Consider the following 6,193-nt stretch of genomic DNA (forward strand, 5'->3'; position numbering starts at 1 on the left):
CTAGCCTATTCACCCAAATCCACTCGTCCTAGACTCCCAAAGTCCCAGTACGATCTTGATTCCTCGCCTCCTGTTACAGGTAAACCGAAAACTGTTGATTTTTTTTTTTTTTTTTTCTTTTGTTGTTTTCTTATCTGGCGTCTCCCTCAGGCAGTGCGCCGTGTGTGAATTATTTCAGTTCACTTCCAATTTCCGGCTTCCCACCAAATCAAGCTCTGATTCTCAATCTCAAGCTCTCAGCCCTTGCTTCAGGTAACGAAATTGTTTATGAATTATGCTCAATTGTTTGAAAAATATTTGGTTGTTGGTTGAGATTTAGAATGGGTATTTCAGTGTTGTGTTTTATGAATACCATAAATCAGCAAATTAATTTTGCTAATTAAAACCAACCATTAGTTTGAGTTTTAGTCATAGCCCATAGGTCAAACATTGTCACATTAGCTAATTAATTTCAACTATTACTTTTTACTTCAGTTCATATGGCTGCACCTCGACCTTCGACATCAACTAGTGCTTCTTGTCCCATAGGCATAGATGATAGTGAAACCTTTGATGAAGACACATTTGATGAAGAAATCTTTGATGATATTGATGAATCTGATGAGTTTGATACCCAAGGGATTAGATGTGCTGGTTCTAGGGGTTTTAGGGCAGCACCTCATGGTCGTACTCGTGGTCGACGACCCCCAATCCCTTGTAAAAAAAGATTAAGAACAAAAAGATCTTCAGTATGGGACCATTTTACTAAAGATGCAAATAGTTCTGAAGAGGCTCCTATTGCAAGTTGTAACTATTGTGGGGCTCAGTATAAATGTCATGGGACAAACAATGGCACCTCTAGCATGTTGTACCATTTCAAAAAATGCCAAAAGTATAAGAGCTTAAAAGCAAAAACAGATGGCTCTCAATCTAAATTCACCTATATGGCCGGGCAGAGTCAGAGTGATGGTAGTATTGGTAATAACTTAATTGTTAGGAAGTATTCTGGAAAACTTATTAGGGAGACTCTTTGTGAAATGATCATTGTTGATGAATTTCCCTTTTCAATTGTGGAGAAGATGGGTGTTAAGAAAATGTTTAAGGTTCTTGAGCCTCGTTTTGAGCTTCCTTCTCGCTACACAGTGATGAAGGATTGTGTTAAGTTGTTTATGACCAAAAAAGAAATAATCAAAAAGAAGTTGATGATGGTTGGTCAAAGGGTTTGTTTGACAACTGACACTTGGACTTCGATTCAGAATATGAATTACATGGTTGTAACGGGACATTTTATTGACTCTACTTGGAAATATCAGAAAAGAATATTGGCATTTCGCCAAGTGTCGGATCACAAGGCAATAACGATTACTAAGGAAATAGAGCAATGTTTGGTGGAATGGGGGATTACTCGTATGTTGGCGATAACACTTGACAATGCAAGTGCTAATGATAAAGCAATGAGTGAGTTTAGTAAAAGAAATATGTCCAATGATGATGTTATTTGTCGCCATGAGTTTGTTCATGTGAGGTGTTGTGCCCATGTTCTAAATTTAATTGTGAAGGAGGGTATGAAGGGTGCACATGATTCAATTGAAAGGGTCCGAAATATGGTGAAATATGTGAAGGGATCCCCCCAAAGATTAGCCCTCTTTAAGTCTTGTGTAGAAAGGAAGAATCTTGGGTGTCGGTCTTCCTTGACTCTTGATGTTTCCACTAGATGGAACTCTACTTATACCATGTTGGAGGCGGCACAAAAGTATGAAAGGGCATTTAATCTTATGTTAGATGAAGATTCTAATTTTGTACATTATTTGAATGATGATTGTGGAGGGAGGGATGTGTTGGGGGCTCCAAATGAAGATGATTGGAATAAGGTTCGACACATTGTTAAATTCTTGCGTGTATTTTATGACGAAACAATTCAGATGTCGGGTTCCTTGTATTCAACTTCTAACTTGTTTTTTGGTATTCTTCAAAATGTTTATCATTATTTGGATGAGTATTGTGAAAGTAGTGATTATTCATTGAGTACCATGGCAATGCAAATGAAAGAGAAATATGATAAGTATTGGGGAAATTTTTTGTCTATTAACCCCTTGTTGTTTGTTGCTTCGGTGCTTGATCCACGTTACAAGATAAATGTCTTAGAATTTTGGTTCCAAACGAATGTGGGTCTAGAAAAAGCAGAACAAATTGTTACCAAATTAAAGAATGTCTTGAGCCTGTTATATGAGCAATATGCTAAGAATGAAAGTGGAAGTGGGGCTAGCTTGGCTAGGTTTGGAAATGAAGAGCGTAGTTGCACAAGTTCCGAAAGTGTGGGTACTAATAAGAAAGATGCTTTAGCTATTTACCATTCATTTCGGGCGTCCAAAAATGTGATGATGTGTCGGACAGAGATAGAGCAATATTATACGGAAGAGGTGGAGACTCCAAGTGACAACTTTGATATTTTAATGTGGTGGAGGGTAAATAAGGTAAAGTTTCCGGTTCTCGCCGAGATAGCACGAGATGTCCTGGCAATTCCACTTACTTCTGTTGCTTCTGAGTCGGCCTTTAGCACCGGAGGTCGCATCATAGATCCTTTTCGGAGTTCTTTGGCTCCGAAAACAGTGGAAGCTCTTATTTGTTGTCAAAATTGGTTGAGATCTTCTCCCAATTTTCAGTATGTTGAGTCACTCTTGCCTGACATTGAAGATGAAGAAAGCTACAAGCTTGAGTCGGGTAATATTTGTTAATTTCAAATTTATTTATTATTCTAATTATTTGATTAAATTATTTTTACTAATCCTTTAAAAATTTCATTGTGGTAGAAATTTTGTCTAATTCCCTCACATTTGACGCAAATTAAGGCTTAATGGATGAACTTTGCGGGGTAATGTTTTGTTTAAAGTATTTGGTAAGTTTTTTGGATCTTATTTTTTTCTTATTTGATATTTATTTCTTACTCTTTAATATTAATTACTAATAGTGATTCACTTTATTTATGTTTTGATTTGTTGGATTATTGAAGGAAGCAAATTTAAGGAATTGAAGATAATCTATGTTTGAGGTGGCTCAAGGAAATTATTCTGTAACCGTGTTGATGTTGATGTTTATTCATACTGATCACTATCTTTATGTTTTCTTGCTTTTATATTTGTGTAATGGTGTTGCCTACTTGCCCATGAGGCCATGACTTATTTTCCTTTTGCCAAGTGACTTTAATTAGTTAATACTTTGTTTATTATTCATTAATGAATTTTATTTTAATTTGAGTTTGGGTAGGTTTGATGTTTTTTTTTAAGTGATGGCATTTGATGAGATTTCTTTGCATTTGATGGTTTTTGTTGGCCCTGGATTATGGAACCTGATAGAGTTCCTGTTTTGAAATTTTTCTTGTAAGAATTTCTTTTGCTGGTGTATATATTGGCTTTCTTTTTCTGGTGAATTTCTATATCTCATGGGCCTTCACATAATCACATGATCAATTTGGCTCCTAACATGAATATTTCCAGAATCTGTGTACAATACCACATGGTAAAGTGGTAAACATCTTTCTTGGCTCTTCAATCACCAAATTTCATTCAAAACCGGGAGACTTCAGGCTTCAACACATTTAATTTCATTCTACAAAAACCATAAATTATAACAAACTAATCCCAAATTAAACTGACGAGATCCAAAAAAACCAAACCTGTGGGGAGGAGGGAATTAATCGGTTAACCGGTTTAACAGGACCGTTTAACCGTGTACCGTTTTAACCGAAATTATCGGTTAAAATTCTTATTGGTTTGATATCGGTTAATAAACCGTTTAACCGAAAATTATCGGTTAATAACCGATAAGGTCCTTAACCGGACCGTTTTGACCGATACCCAGGCCTAGTCTTGGAGACCCAGTTCTTAGCTCCCCTATCTAAGAAACAACATGAACTAAATGCTATTAACATCAAATGTTTCCTTAAAAAAAAAAAACACAAAACAAAACAAAGATATAAATGTAGAAACCAACAATCAAGCGTTACAAAAAAAAAAAAAAAAAAAAAAAAACACAGCTTTGTTTATAAAGACCATATACTAACAGTTGGGGCAGGGCGAAACACGAGGCCCATTCGCCAAGGCATATCAGCTAGTTTGCTGCCAAAATGTGGGCAGCTATAGAACACCTGAAACCATGGGAAAACACAAGCATCATAAAGAATAATCATTGAAGGGTAATAGAAGGATCTGCAATGTGAAAATTATTGATTTATGCATACAACTCCAATGGTGTTGTTCACAAGGTTATCAATATTTTCTGCCTTAGCTTTATAAAGCATCTGCTTGACAACCAAGCCTCCCATGCTGCAGACACAAAAAAGTCAATCTATTAAAAATAGGTAAAATGCAGACGAACACACACACCAAATATATAGATAGACTCATGCTGTGAACCAACAGAAGCAAAATTTGAAATCATATTCACTCTAGAAGTCATATAACTTTTACCAATTACAGGATTAGTTCATTTTTTAAACCTATACCAATTAACTGACAAACGTATTTTTTTCAAAACAAAAACAATAAAGCAGTCCAAAATGACTGACAGTTACAATGATTTACATCTATTAACTCAACCCGACCCACTAACATAAAAGTTCTTGTTCAGGACATAAATTATTAATAAACTTGAGGATGAAGGTTGAATGATGATGCCTATCTGAAAGCAAGATCATTTTTCGAAAAACTTCCCAAAAATGTCATGTTACTACATCAAGAGAGAGAGAGAGAGAGAGAGAGAGAGAGACTTTCTAAGAACCTACTCTTTTATGCCTGTGTGAGTAACCTGTAAAATGCATATTTTCTTTTGCTGGAAGCCTGGAAAAGGGGAAGGAAGAAGGAAGGGGGGTTACCAACAGCTTTATGCCAGACACACGGTACATACATTCTCAGATCACTTAAAGGCTTCTTCATAAGTTGAAGATGCAACAGATCACAGGAAAAGAAAAAGTCCGACGTATCCAAATGATCATATCAAACACCAATGACTGATTAAAATAAAGACATTACCAAGACCATACAACAAGACCAAGCAAAAACATGCAGGCACACCTATTGGAATGAACACACAATGTCTTTTCTAATACTATTATAAAAACCTGTGAGTCACAAACACCACAGGTCGATTCCCAACGCCTGCAGCAACAAGCTTCTCCAATAGCATGGAGCTCACTTCCTGCACATTTCCAGTGGAAGCAGGTTAAAAAAATCCTTAGTGGAAAGTAAATGATATAAAAGCCAACCAAAATGAGCAAAGAAACTGTGGGAACTGCAGAATCCATTGTTGTTCATATGAAGGGAAATCTGAATATCATTTTCACTTAACAGAAGTATCACCTAGGATTGCTCTATATTGACTAGGATGACATTCTTTAGATATATACATAATTTCATTATGCAAGCATTAACCTCCCTAATGACCCTAAGGATTAGCTCAATTGGCTGGATACCACACCTCTTGAAGCAAAGATCACCAGTTCAAATTTTCCCTTCACCCTCTCCTTGGAGTCAAAAAACTTATCAAAAATAAGCAAACTCCATGAATTTCAGTTAATAACAAGGTAAGAAAACTGCCAATCTTATGTCAAACCAGCCTTTGAAATGCAAAATGGTATGACGAGCTAAAAATTCTCAATGTGAAGTTCCCAAGCCCCAAAACTCTTGCTTAAAAATAAAATTCTGAATTTATTGATGATATGTTTCTAGTAACAAAACATAATAGGCATTAACGATTCAAATGAGATAAAGATGCTTCTCGACTATCGACCAAAATGTACAAACCTGAAGAGGCAGGCTAGCTCCAGACCATTGTGTAAGATTCGTCTGCATAAATATGCAATTGTGGTTAGATGCTGAAGAGAAAAACCTGGAGATCACCTTCATAAACCTACTATAATCACCAAGGGATTAAGGACACATATTTTGAAGAGGTGACTAGTAACAAAAAATTTTCCAGTAAAACAATTTCTTAAATTATTGTCAGACTCAAAACAAACGTTGTACTTGAGAGTAAACATGCGAGCTTGAGGGAAGTCAGATGAAAGCCATTCACCTGGCCAAAATGTTCCTAGCTTCCCTGCTTCCTGATCAATCTTCTTTACCAGGCCAGACTTAGTTGAAACTTTGGGGATGGATTAAAAAATTAAAATTTTAGTGTTCGAATTGAAAAACGCTATCCACTGTAATTTTTCCGAAAA

At 36.0% G+C, this 6,193-nt stretch overlaps 1 pseudogene; it reads right to left on the bottom strand.

The window, feature by feature from the left end:
* LOC132184382 (uncharacterized) overlaps positions 1-6,120 on the bottom strand; it is a 105,572-nt pseudogene extending 99,452 nt beyond the window's left edge.
* Positions 6,121-6,193: the final 73 nt, after the last annotated feature.

The sequence above is a fragment of the Corylus avellana genome, chromosome ca6, assembly GCF_901000735.1.
Source record: "Corylus avellana chromosome ca6, CavTom2PMs-1.0".
In the NCBI taxonomy this organism is placed as follows: Eukaryota; Viridiplantae; Streptophyta; class Magnoliopsida; order Fagales; family Betulaceae; genus Corylus; species Corylus avellana.